General features: G+C 50.4%; 1 protein-coding gene across 5 annotated transcripts in view; it reads left to right on the forward strand.

Moving 5' to 3' along the window:
* TNS3 (tensin 3) overlaps positions 1–14,251 on the forward strand; it is a 214,607-nt gene that overhangs the window by 33,810 nt on the left and 166,546 nt on the right. For 3 of the 5 annotated variants that reach the window (XM_026501953.4, XM_026501970.4, XM_057304562.1), the window contains exon 2: positions 9,941–10,049. The gene's annotated coding sequence lies outside the window, so the exon portion shown is untranslated. Of the gene's footprint in view, positions 1–9,010; positions 9,171–9,940; positions 10,050–14,251 lie in introns of those variants that run through there. The other 2 variants (XM_048212768.2, XM_057304561.1) reach the window with 1 other exon arrangement.

The following is a 14,251-nucleotide window of genomic DNA, read 5'->3' on the forward strand; positions in this document are numbered from 1 at the left end:
CTGTCTGGGATGCCAGTCTCTACTGGATGCTGGTTCTCATCTGCAACAGGTGGGCCACATGCATCTGATCCATGAGGAGTGAGAAAGTGTGGCAATTTCCTGAATGAGGTGCCTTTTAAACAAGAGGAGATTTGGGGTGTCCCTATGAAAACAAGCATCTGTCTCACAATCTGCAGGCGGGGCCCCCACAGAATATGGAGCCCAGCCTTGATGTCAGGGAGCTTTACCGTGTTGGGAGGGGGGCTCCTTTTTGCTGGGATTCATGTCCCTTCTACTGGGTCCATGGGCAAGGCTGGTGGTAGATTCAGCTGATTTCTGGAAAAGCGTTTGCACTGTGCGCCCCCAGATAGCAGAATGACATGCTTCTAGCTCAGCTTGTAGACATGGCTCTGCACCCCATCTTGTGTTTGATGTCGGGTAATCCGAAACACGTTGGACACAGATGGCATCTCGGGTCCTGTGTCACTTCTGGGGGCAGAGGGATGTGTAGCAGAAACAGGACTGAGCAGTGTTTGCAAAACTAAGGAGTCTGAATCTGCCCTGGAAAAATGAGTAGCGATGAATGAATCTCGAAAATGAATGAATGGAGAGAAAGATGACTAGTGACCTAAGTTGAGGGGTGGGAGCCATGAGAATAAACGGGTGTCTGCACCCAAACGGCGTGATGCTGGGTTGGTTAGTTTGTTTTTTTGTGGCTGAAAGTCCAAGAGCCTTGCTGTTCCCCTGCAGAAACGGGAAGATGGATGTTCCGTGCCAGAACCCGAGAGGTTAATTCTGGCCTTGAATCTACCACTGGAATTCGCACATGTGTTAGCCATAAAGACCTTGCTCTAGCCCACCCCGGGTGCTTCCAAAGCTAAGACATTGGAGTTGCTCACGGAATCAAAGATGGGAAGTCAGTGTTGGCCCAACCCAGGTCTGAGCACAGAGCAGGCCGGCTCACTAGGGGCCGGAGGCTGAGGGTACTAGGCCAGCAGCCTGAGGCCAGAAGGCTCCCTAGCCCTTCTGCTCCCTCCTCTTTGTGGCCAAACATGATCAAGGCAGCCTTTCCTTCCTCCCAGGAGCTGCCAGAGCTGAGATCACCGCTCCACAATGGCAGCCGTGTCCCCTCAGTCCAGCGGGGGTCCAACGGGCTTAAGAAAAGAGCTCTTCTGCCGAGGATCCTGCCCTCCCCCGGCTCTGGGCTGTCCTTCGGGGCAAGTGACCCTTCCACTTTCTGGGTGTCTGGCTTCCTTTTCATGTGACACTCTGCCCGCACCCACCTGGTCACCTTCAGCTCCCACGCTCCAGGTTTTAAATTTCCTTCCAAGATTACAGAGCCAGAGAGGAAAACAGAACATGTTTTTCCAGCAGCTGGCTGGCCCTGAGGATGGTGAGGAGGAGAAGAGAGCGGGGATCCCAGCTCCCCTAACTGTGGAAGGAGCCTAATCCTGAGCTTTGAGCCTGCTGACCCCCAGCTGGTCCTCCTGTCTCTAGCAAGGAGGGCTCCCTGGTTTCCTTGGTTGCCGAGGCGCATTGGAAAGCAAGCCCTTCTGCACTGGGATTTTCCTTCTTCGCACTCTCAACCCACGGTGTGCCAGCCATGTACATTACCAGTGATGCTGACCATTACAGAGGCAGGTTGACTGGACCAGTCGAGATTTTAAAATCCTGAAAGCTTGAGCCCACAGGTCTTTAAGCCCCTCGGTTGGCATTCTTGGAGAGGTCTGAAACTCTAGTCAAGCTGACCCCTGCCTAAGGCGTGGGTAATTAAGTCGGGTGGCAGCGGAAGGCTTGCCCCCCCAGCCCTGCCCTGGGAGGCGTTTCTTCTCCGCTTTGCCTGCGTTTGGCTGAGAAGGCTTTTTGCCTCCTCTGTGGAGCTGCGGTCTGGGGCGGGGGAGGGAGGGCTAATTCGTGTCAGATGGAGGGGCGCCCGGGGACCGTGCGCTCGCTCGCCTGGCTTTTGTTCCCGGCATCTGACTTCTGACTGTACAGTGGACTTGGAGGTGCCGGCTGTGTCCTTTCGGGTCTCCGGGGTCGAACTTTGCCTGGGACTTCCAGGCGCAGGGGCCCAGCAGGCATCCCAGCCCGCCCCGCCACGGGAGAGGGATCAGTGCCCGCCGCGACCTGTCCTCGCCTGGCCAGGGCCAAGCTCTCCGCGAGCGCCTGGGCGGCCATGCGGCTGCGCGCCCTGACCTCGGGGCCGCCTGGAGGGTGCGCGCGCGGGGCCCGGGCTCGCCGGCACCGGCGCCAGGTGAGTGGGTGCGGGGGCGCAGGCCTCTCGGAGCCTGGGCGCCGGACTTGAAGAGGGGGCGCGGGGCTCAAAGAGGAGAGCGGGGACGGCCCGGAGCTGGGGAGCAGGGCGCTTGGAGGTGGGGAGCGGGGGGCGCGCGGTCTCTCGGAGTGGAGCGCTTTCGGGCCAATGCACGCGCGCGCGAGTGTGTCCGTGTGCCCACGTGTGTCCGTGCACCCTTGTCTGCGCGTGCTCGTGCGTCCTTGTCAGTGCACATTCGCGCGTGTTTCCGTGCCACGCGCCTGAGTACTTTGTGTGTGCGCGCGCAGGGGAGGATGAGAGGGGGAGAGGGGAAGCAGGGAAGCTGGCCTTTGCCTGGTGGGAGGAGGGCGTCCTAGTGAGCGCACGCACGTGGAGTGGGAGACGTCCAGGGTTAACTTTCTAATCCAACTGCCTTTTGAACACGCTTCCTTGGACTCCCTTTCCGGAATGGAAGTAGGACACTGGCCTTGATGCAGATGGGGGCGCAGCCCAGATTGCTTTCAAAGGGAAAGGGCCCGTAGCTCTGTGCAGATGTCGGGATGCGCGGGCATTTTCTATAGTACAAGTTCACCCGGGCCACGTTCCAGTCTGTGGTCCACGGGATCGACCTCCACCGCGTTTGAATTTAAACCGAGCAGATGCGCCCCCCCCCCCCATCGTCCAGCCCTTTCTCCGAGCCTAATAATTAGGCATTTATTGCATTCTTTTCCCCTGAAACTTTTCTAAGGTTCTGCGAAATGAGAAGTCCAAGTGTCCGGTTTGCATCACTTTGCATCGCTTCAGTCGCCCTGCATTCTGATAATCAGTTTAACAGCCGGACGCTGTTGCTGGGGAGCTTGGGGACTGTGAGTGGTGCGGGGCGGGGGTCTGGACGCCTGTGTTCTCTGGCTGCCAAAGGGTGGAGACCTCCGTGGGCGTCATCCCAGGAGGCCTTGGGGCCACCCTGCCCGTGCAGAAAGGTTTAGTGGCCCTTTAACTTCAGGGTCAAGTTGATCGGGTTTTGGCCCCGAGTCTGCTTCCTGGAATGCCGCCTGCAGGTTTCCCAGGTACCCGAACTAAATTCTCTTTCCAGGGGCGGAAAACAGCTCGGACTCTGCTGATGTAGCCTTTGTGTGGGTCACTGTTTTGCTACTGTAACGTTAGCCCAGAGTGTGCAGTTTCCTATTCTGTAGAGCAGAGCAGAGCAGAGCGGTACCCTCCCGTGCTCACGTGGAGCTTTTCCTTGCTCAGTTTTTGCAGAGATTTTTCTTTCTAAAAAGAGACCTCACAATCAAGACCAGCACTAATTACCGGGTACCCCTCCGGGAGTCCTTGTGGAGCGGGCAGCCCTGCTCGATGCCCTTCCAACTGTCTGCTCCCAACAATTAAATGCAATTTAGATTCCTGAACTGAGCCTGCTAAATGGTGCAGCATGGCAGCCTCCCCTCCCCCGCCTGCACTCTGTGGCCCCACCTCTCGGGGCGAAATGAAAGCCCGGTATCAGGTGAGAACAAAGGCCGTCTAATCCCGTCTAGTTCATTTCACAATGGAGATGTTATGTACAGATGAAGCGTGAGCAGATGTTATTACACTATCCGGAGCCAGTTCCTCCGGGATGCGGCCCCTGGCCAGCCGGGGCTTCACGCCCGCCTTACGCCCCCAACAGCACCTCTGCTGTTTACCCTCCAGCCTTCTAGCTGAGGCCCAGCGGGCAAGAAAACCGCAGGAACACAGTGTCTCTTTCTCCCTGGTTGGAATAAAGGTATTTGGAAGGAATAAAAGGTCACAGTATCCCCCGTTGGCCCGCAGACTAGGGCCAATTCATTCCGTTAACAAATGTTAATTGAGGAGGGTCCGAGGCTCTCTGAGTGCCAGGCACTGTGCAGGGGCTCAGAGACCCATGGATGAGAGCCCTGTGTCCTGCCTCTGGAACATTGCAATGGAGCATTGGTGAGAAGGCGGATAAATAAATCACTCACACACGGAGGGGGGCGGATTACGCCAACTGGGGCATTGCCTTGCGGACTGTATTTTCAGATGTTTGAATGCCTGCTCCTGTCTGAGCACGAGATGGGTGGAGGCAGGGTCTGAGCCCGCAGCCTTTAACTTTGGCTGTGTGGTTTCTGTGGGACCGTGGTGGTCATGGTTACGGCACAGGAGGACCCTGCCAATGTCCTGAGCTTCACAGGAGGAGCACCGCCTCCCTCCCTTGCAGGCACTGAGTGCAGGAGCCCTGGTCTTCAAACGTTAGGTCACTTGCAAACACCTGTAGCGAACAGATGAACAAGGATGTACTAACGGTGCCTTGTGTTTATGCAGGATCCTTATAGTATAGTCCATTATGTAGCGGTCGCCCTCAGTCCTCGCTGCAGATGGGAGTCACGGGGTGAGTTTCATTTGTATTCTAGCCTCACCTCCGGATGATCTGTTTTAACTGGTCTGGGCGGGGTTTTGACAGAGTGGTTTCGAAAACTGACCAAGTGATTCCCATGGGCTGCTGGTGCGCACGACTGTGCCTGGTGTGTGTGTGTGTGTGTGTATGTGTGTGTGTGTGTGTATACACACACATATAGCATTTGGTCATTTGCAGTTCATAGGCAGGAGGGGAAGGTATCCTTTGTGTCCCCAAGTCCCTAGTGACTTGCCTGGGGTCCCAGAGCTTGTACTGCAGGCAGCAGAACCTGTGTCCTGCTTGGTGCATGACACTTTGCCTGTTTAGAGAGGCTTGACAAGATCAACAAAAACACCATGAGATGCCTGATGATGTGCCAAGACTTTGGAGGAACTGGAAGTGGTCAGGTGGGACGTGAGTGGGACCAGAACTGGTCAGGTGGAAAGCTGTAAGCTGCCCGCACTCCAGACAGCTTGAATAGCAGGGAAGATGGGGACAGCCAAAGCAGCTGTTCACATTGGAATCACCCCTCTGCCGGTTCCAGTCCCTTGTAGGGCCAACTGGGGACGGTAGCTGTGAATGATCAGTTATGCCTGCTGTAGGTTAGGGAGTAAGGAGTTGGGGTCTGAATACTAAGTCAAATCGTACACTTAAATATGTGCAATCTTTAAAGTTGTTTTGGCAGTTCTGAGTGTTTAGAGTGTAAACATGAATTTTAAAACCAATTTGCCAATTAAAAAAAAAAAAGGCCTGCTGGGGTTTCCATTCAGATAGTGTGGAATCTGTCGATTTTATGGAAGAACTAAATCTTGACTGTAGTGAGTCTTACCATCCATGAACATGGTATATCCCTCTGTCTCTGTAGGTCCTCCTCACTTTCTCTCTGAAATGGTTTTTTACTTTATAGGCCTTTCACATCTTTTGTTAGATTGAATCCTAAGGATTTAATATTTTTGATGATACTGTAAATGGTAATGTTATTTGAATTTGAGTTTCTGAATGTTCATTGCTAGGGTGTAGAAATACATTTTGTACATTCAGTGAGCTCCTGTCCTTCAACTTTGCTGAACTTGCTTGTTAGTTCTAGAGCTTTTTTGCACATTTCATGAATTTGTTTTGTTTTGTTTTTATAGACAGTGGTGTCATCAGTGACTAAAGACAGTTTTACTTCTTTCGTTTCAAACTGGATACCTATTATTTCTTTTTCTTGCCTGATTGCACTGATTAGAACCTCTAAGACAATATTAAATAGAAATGTTGATTGCAGACATCCTTGCCTTGTTCTGGAGCTTAAAGGGAAAGCATTCATGTCCTTAAATTGGGGTTTGCGATAGATTTTACCAAGTGGAGGAAGTCTCTTTCTATTTTGATTTGAGAGTGTTTATCAGGAAATGGATGTTGGATTTTTGTCAGAGCTTCCCCCCCCGCAATTAATTGAAAGATTGTGTAGGTTTCTTTTTTAGTTTATTGATTGGTATTTGAATGTTAAACCAACTTTGCCTCCCTGGGATAAATCCTGTTTGCTATCGTGTATTATTTAGAAGTGTGTTGTTTAGTTTCTCAATGCTTGGGGGATTTTACAAGGATCTTTTTTTTTTTTTTATGGTTTCTAATATAATCCCATTGTGGTCGGAGAACATATTTAGTATGGTTTGAATACTTTTAAATTGATTTGGACTTGTTTTATGTCCCAGGCTGTGGTCTGCCTCAGTAAACATTCCATATGCACTTGAAAAGGATGAGTGTACTGTTGCTGTTGGTCAGATGTTCTATCAATGTCAATTAGGTCAAGTCTTCCGAGAATGTTGTTCAAATCTTATGTATCTTTGGTTATTTTCTGTGATAATTATCAGTTGTTATTACTGATAAAAATAATTATTAGTGATTGGGAAGGGGTATGTTAGTTTGCTGGGGCTGCCGAAACAAAAAGCCAGACTGGGGGGCTTAAACAACAGAAATTTATTTTCTTACAGTTCTGGAAGCTGGAAGGCTAAGATCAAGGTTTTGACAGGCTTGGTTTTTCCTGAGGCCTTTTTCCTTGGTTTGTAGATGGCTTCCTTCTCACTGTGTCCTCAAATGGACTTTCCTTTTTGTGCAACCCCCCCCCCCCCCCCGTCCCGTGTCTCTTCCTCTTCTTGTAAGGGCACCAGTCCTACTGGATTAGGATCCCACCTTTATGACCTCATTTAACCTTAATCATCTCTTTAAAGGTCCTATCTCTACATACAGTCATATTGGGGGTTAGGGCTTCAATGTATGAATTTCATGGGGACACAGTTCTGTCTAAAAGAGGGATAAATAAGTTTCTGACTATATTTACACATTTGCCTATTTATGCCTTTGTAATTCTATCATTTCTTGTTTTATGTATTTTGCCAGCGTTGTTAATAGGTACATACATGCTTAGGATTATATGTTCTCTTGATGCATGTACCCTCTTAACATTGTGAAATCATTTCCATATCATTGGTAATATTCTTTAATCTGAAATTGACTTTGTCTGATATTAATATGGCCACTGCAGCTTTCCTTTAACATTATCCTTGTATATTTTTTGTCTTTTTTCTTTTTAAAGGAATATAATCTGACAACCCTTGCCTTTTAATCAGGGCTTTTAAGCTATTTACATAATGAGATTACTAATATGGTGAGGTTTCAATCTATCATCTTGCTATTTTCTCTTTCTCTCACCTAGTCTTTGCTCTACTTTTTCTTTTTTGCCATGTTTAGATTAATTGACCTTTTATTTTACTTTTATTTTTAATTGTTTAAAAGATTTTATTTTTAAATAATCTGTACACCCAACGTGGGGCTTGAACTCATGGCCCCGAAATCAAGAGTCCTGTCCTCCTCGGACTGAGCCAGCCAGGTACCCCTAGATTAGTTGAACTTTTAAAAAATAATTTCATTTTATCTGTTTGATTGGATTATTAGCTGTCACTCATTATTTTAGTAGTTGCTTTGGTTTATAGTATATCTCTCTAGTTTATCACGGTCTGCGTCACATGATTGTGCATGACTTCATGAATAGTACGAGAGCCTTGCAGTGGAATGCTTGCATTTCTCTTTTTTGGGCTTTGTGCTGTTTTGTCATAAATTTTACTTTTACATCTGTTGAACCTCACATTACATCTTTACTAGTTTTTGCTTCAACAGTTAATTGTTTTGTGCTAAGTTTTTAATAATAAGAGAAAATCTTGTGTGTTTATCCACATACTTACCATTTCCGGCACTGTTCCTTCTGTGTATAGCTGCCTTTCCACTTGTGATCATTTTCCTTGTGCTCAGACCGTGTGTAACTTGTACTATGCGCCAGCTGGTGATGATGTATTTCAGCTTTTGTGTATCATACAAATTTTTAAATTCACTTTAATTTTTGAACGCTGTGTGTGCTGGGTCCAGAATTTTAGGTTGGCAGAATGTCTCTTGGCACTGTATATCTCTCCACTGTTTTCTCACTGGCTTTATTTTCCATGAGAAATCTGCGGTTGTGCTTATGGTTGGTCTCCTGTGGTACTGTGTCTTTTCCTCCCCTCCGGGGGCATTTACGATTTTCTGTGTGTCACTGGGTTTGAACTGTATGATTATCATGTGCCTTGGTGTCATTTCTGCTCCATTTCTTGTACTTGGGATTTGTTGAGTTTCTTCAGCCTATGAGTTTATAGTTTTGCGCAGATTTTGGGAAAGTTTTAGGCATTATTTTTTCAATGACCCCCCTTCCCCCTTTACGGAGACCTCAATTACACATGTGTTAGGCTGCTTGAACTTTCCCACAGCGCACTAATGCTCTGTCTGTTGATCTATGTGTTTACTTAGGTGGTCTCTTCTTTCTGTGCTTTGTTTTGGGCAGTTTGTGCTGTGATCGGCACACACACCGCACGCACGTGCTCGGCTGAATGTTTCAGAAGGCCCTTGTGCACATCTTAGGGGTTCTATGCAGCCCTGTTTCGTGGTGCTCTGGTGAGTGAATGCTTGCTGCCGTGTTCTGGCTGGACCCTTAGCTCCTGTTCTTCAATCCCAGGAGTAGTACACGGGTCCCCTTCTTTCTTGGCATTCTGGGACCTTCCTCGATGCAGGAATCTGGAGCAGTGTTCCTGCCTCCGAGGAGCTAGATAGATGGGTTGGCCTGCTCGTGAATGTCCGTAAACAGTCATCGCTGTGTGCTTTGGTGTCGGAGTTCTTTCGCTCAGCACGGTAGTGCTTTCATGCTCATCCTTGATGAGTAGCGGGTCATGGTAGCGAGCTCTCGCATGAACCTGAGCAGTGTTCCGTCGTAGGAATATATCACTTTGTTTATCCACAGTTGATGGACAGTTGGGTTATTTCCTGTTTGGGGCACTTTTAAATAAGGCAGCTCTGCCCATTCTTGCACAAGACTCTTGTGGACATATGCATTTACTTCTGTTGGGTGTTCCCAGGAGTGGAATTGCTGAGTCACAGGATCGGTGTAGCTCTAAAAACATGTGTCAGGAACTATAGCTGTACCATTCGTTTCCCATTCTGGCTAGCATTTAATCTTCCGGGGAATTGTGGCTGCTTCTGCTGGTAAGTACGGGCCTCAGTGGACCCAGGCACTGGGAGGATACGCTGCCGCATAGCACCGTTGGGAAGAAGGATGGGTGTTTGGTTTCTAGGGCAAATAGAATTTTTGTAAGATGATTAGATACAGCCGTGAGCCTTGGCCCTGCAACCCGGGGTTTGGTAGATGAGGGGTTCAGGTATTTCCAGTACCCGCGTGTGTCGTGGATTCAGTGCTGTGCCGGGTTTAGGGGAACCGCATATCTTAACCCGCTGGTCTTTGATGACTGCTTCTCGGTCCGCAGAGGTGCGCATTCACTCGGAGAGGCCCAGGGACCAGGAGAACCAGCCACCCAGCTTCCTCTGAGCACAGTTGTGCTGTTTGCTGGGCACTGCTTCCAGAGGAAGCATTAAGGTTCTGAGAATGCCTGTGGATTACTTTGTCACGGAAGTCGGTGGAAGCTCATACGTGATCACGTTATCAGTGTTGATTAGTGCAGGGCTCCTGACGCTCTTCACCCATTTACAAGGGGATTTGCAAGCTGGGGGGGGGGGGGGCGGAGGGGGAGCTTCCGTCTGGGGCTCTGGCACTGAGAATGCTGACAGGGTATCCGAGGCTCCCCTGGGGAATCCCAGCATTGGCTGGATGGCTTCTTCTTGTTCTCCATTGAACGGGTAAAGTTCCTGTTTTAGCTCTTCCCCAAACTCCGCTAGACGCCTTATTTCCTGCAAGAGAAAAGAAAAAGCAAACAAACTATGAATTGTGGGGCTGACAGTTTCTCCCTTTGCTTTTTCAGCCAGAAGAATTAACGAGTCTGCACAGTTTTAAGAACAAAGCCTTTAAGAAACCCAAGGTCTGTGGGGTTTGCAAGCAGATTATTGACAGCCAAGGGATCTCATGCCAAGGTGAGTGCATGTTTATCGTTTCCCTTGCTAATGACACCGAATCGTAGCAAACAAACAAACCAAAACACCAAAATGAAAACATCTTTTGGGAGTTTCCAAAAGTTAAATTGTGGAATTCCCCTTCTGAGCCGGTGTTTACCCCCCACCCTTACTGGGGCAGGGACCGACTGTATTTACCCAGATTTGTGCTCAGGAGGAAAGTTTTCCAGAAGGAGCAAAGCTTCTGGTGTGGGCGAGGGGATGGCAGTGAGCGGCTGTGACTTGCCCTCCATCCGCGGTGGGGTGTCCGTGACTCGGGTTATTCAGTCCCGTGCTCTGACCTCTTAGAGAGTTTACAACTGGAATGTTCTGCACTTCAGGGTCAGGGCTCACGGGACCGGGCCCTTCAGCCTGGTGGCAGGGCTCTCTGATGCTCAAGCCCCAGGCAGCCCGTTAATAAATCTGGATAGTGGGCCTGTGAGAACAACGCTGCTTGTTTCCCTTGAGCCCTAGAATCCCGGCTGGGGGCCGGGGGCCGCGTCACAGAGTGCAGGCAGGTTGGGGGACTGGGCCATGGAGAAGGCGCCGGGCGGCCCCGAGGTGTCCTGTCATTGGTGGGGTGTCGCCAGGGGGTTCTGTGGTGTTGGGACTGCCTCTTGGCTCCCCTTTCTCCCTGAGGACCCGCAGTACTCAGTCCCTGTGGGCTGCTTTGGGGTGGGGCTGTTGGGGAAGAAGGTCAGACTTCAGGGTGGGGAAGGGGAGACCTGGGCCTCTCAGGGTCTCTCTTGCAGGGAAATGGCCTGAGAGTGAGAGGCTACTGGTGTGTCTGCTCCTCCGACGGGCCCTGTGTCGTTCTTGCTGATGGTGCTCCCAGGGCCGTGAGCACGTCGTCACCTTTGTCGCTCCTTCCCGCCGCGGCCTCGGGGGGCCTGCCGGCAGCGCCCTCCCCACCTCACCCCCCAGTGTCTCTGTCTCCTTTTCTGGACACGTGGGCCCCTCTCCCTTCTCCCTGGAGGCAGCGTGTGTGATGGGACCTGGGGGGCTTCCCGTCACCTGGCCCCTGTGAGCTGCAGTGCGGGCTGGAGGGGTCTCGCATTGCAGGATTCAGTGCTCGTGTCTTAAGGGATCACTCTGATGGCTCCAACCGTGACTGTACGATGGGCACCCCTGTGGCATTTTCAGGCGAAGAAGGCCTGTGGAAGGACCAGTCTCATTGGGATCAAAACATGAGACTTGAGGTGTCTCTCCTGCCCCCCAGACACACCTGCGGATTGTGGGGACAGGATGTGGGCATACTGCTCCCACAGCCCAAGTTGGGAGCCTGGCAGCGTCACTGCGGGTGTAGATGGGGCCTGGCGGGGTCACCACGGGTGACTGTGATTGGCTGCTCAGAGGACACTGTGGCCCTTCCATGGTTCTGTTCCCTGCCCCTGACAAAATGTAGTTAATCTCTATGGTCTGTTCCTTTTGTCAGTAAACTGTAGAGACCGTGCAAAGAGACCACGAGTAGCTTTGTCCCCTGTGATTTGTACATGTCACATGCGTCTGTATGTTGAGCCCGTGTATGTGTGGCCTGGAGACAATGAGGCACGCCCATTACATACGTCATCTAAGCGGTCATGCATGCTGGTTTTGTGAGGTTGTGGTGGAAGGGCCCTTTCTTTGGCTCATTTCTGGAGAAGCAGTAGGAGTGTTGGAGCTGAGCGTGGATGGTGGAGTCAGGTTGCCGTGGTTCCCCTTCTGCCTGTCTCTTGAATTTTCCTTCAGAGTTACTGTGAATAGCAGGTAGGACACATAATCAGCAGAACGTTGACTGGCTCAAGAAAGCATCTAGTAGTGTTAGTGATGGTGGTGGTGGTGATGGTGGGGATGAAGATGATGATGGTGGTGGTGATGGTGACGATGGTGGTGATTATGGTGGTGAGGGGATGATGATGGTAATGGTGATGGAGATGATGATGATGGTGATGTTGGTGATGGCATTGGTGGTGGTGGTGATGGTGATTGTGATGGTGATAGTGGTGATGATGGTGGTGACGGTGATAATGCTGATTATGGTGGTGATGACAGTGATACGATGATGATGATGGTGACTTTAGTGATGACGGTGGTGATATTGATGATGGTGTTGGTGATAATGAAGATGGTGATGATGATGGTGATGATGGTGACATTGGTGATGGTGTTGGTGATAATGAAGATGGTGATGATGATGGTGATGATGGTGACATTGGTAATGAGGAAGAAGATGGTGATGATGATGGTGATGATGATGGTGGTGACATTGGTGATGGTGTTGGTGATAATGCTGATTATAACAATGATCATGGTGATGGTGGTGATGAAGGTGAAGATAATGGTGATGAGGAACAAGATGCTGCTGCTGCTGCTGATGGTGACACTGGTGATGACAGTGGTGACCTTGATGATGGTGTTGGTGATAATGCTGATTGTGGTGGTGCTGACAGTGATATGATGGTGCTGCTGGTGGCGATGGTGATGGTAGAGAAGGGTAGGGCTGTAGTCCGTGACTCAGGCTCCTATTTTTGCTTTTCCTTTTCTGGCTCGTTCTTGACCTTCCAAGTCTCTTACTGTCATATTTAACCCCCTGTTTTACCTCATATTTCATATGTGGCGAGATTAGGAGAAAAAGCTTAATTTTTATGAAGCTGAGATGCTTGACCTGGAGGCTTTCTTAATCCTTATTCTCAAACCTTACAGGGAAAGGCAGAGATGGAAGTGAGGGTGGTGATGGGGTTAAGTGTCTGGTTGTGGCTCACGACACGCCACCCAGAACCCCACTAATCTCAGCTCTGCCCTCGCCACCAGTCAGGACTCTGTGGTAACCTGTTCTCACTGCTCCAGCAGGTTCCCTCGGGTGGTTTAAAAAGGTTCAGTTTTCACTGATGATGCTTTTATGAACCCAACCTGGTCATATTTTAGATAAGGCAGTGGAAGGCTGTGGCACAGGTGATCTTGGTGTTCTGGTACTGAGTGGGTGTTGAGAGATGTGAGTTCTGGGGATTTTGTCCCCCGAGGGAGATGGTTCAGGAGGGTGCAGGGTCAGACCAGGCAGAAGCGATCCCACTGGAAAGGCTTTGCCTCGATCTCATAGTGGAATAGGCGAGAACAGACTGGAATGGAAAAGTGACAGAGAATGAAGGAATGCTGTGAAGGGGGATACTCTAGGGAGGAGTCTGAGGAAATGAGGATTGAGAGGGAGCAACAAGGAGGCCAGAGGGAAGTGGAATGAGGGAGTTTTGTAAGGAAGATTTGATGATGACTTTTCCCCTTCAGTAAACAAAATGTGTGTTAAGCACGTGCTGGAATGAGAATATGGGAAAGCTGTTCTCTGGGTGTGAGGAGCTTATGTTCTGAGGAGGGAGTCCTGTCTGTGAGGGGCTCATGGTCTGAGGGAGGTGTCCTGTCTGTGAGGGCTCACTGTTTGAGGGAAGAGTCCTGTCTGTGAGGAGGCACTCACAGTCTGAGGGGGGCGTCCTGTCTGTGAGGCCATCACGGTCCACAGTATACTGAGCGATTACTGATAATGGCAAATCGGTACGTATACGTGGTAAGTGCTTGCTTTGTGCCAGATGCTGTGTTACAACCCTAGGACATGGGGGCAGTTAGGACCAACAAGTGAACTGAGAGAACAGCGTGGCTGAGCAGTGAATGTTAGGGCAGGCTGCCCTGTGCTGGGGCCTCTGGTCCCCTCCTGTCTGTGTAGCCAGTTACTGGGAACCCAGAGAGGCTGGTGAACTTGAGTGCAGACAGGCGAGAAGCGGAGAAGCAAGGGCTCATCTCTCCCTTGGTAAATATGTGCAGAGTGTCGTATAAAAGCTTTTGACGGGCCTGTAAGACGGTGGCCTGGATTCCCGAGGCTCCTGCAGACATTTGGAAGAATAGCAGTTCCAAGACAACATGTAAAAATGTCTGGGGCTTCAGAGCCAGATGCTCTGGGCCGTGGCTGGTGCAGCGGGAGCCCGGATTCTTACCCCGGGCTTTGGAAACCTCTGTGTGACAAGGGAGCCGGCATGTGGTGGTGGAGACAGCGCTTCTGTGGACTGGATGTGTGTGTCATCAAGGCCTGGAAGACTGATGAGAAGCGCACATACCATGGACCCTAGACCCTCTCAGATGCAGGGCTCTGCTGAGCGTGGGAACTGGCTCCCACCCTGCACTCTGTGGCCTTGAGCTCCACTTGCTCTCTTGCTTGATGCTTG

The sequence above is a fragment of the Ursus arctos genome, unplaced genomic scaffold, assembly GCF_023065955.2.
Source record: "Ursus arctos isolate Adak ecotype North America unplaced genomic scaffold, UrsArc2.0 scaffold_3, whole genome shotgun sequence".
Lineage (NCBI taxonomy): Eukaryota > Metazoa > Chordata > Mammalia > Carnivora > Ursidae > Ursus > Ursus arctos.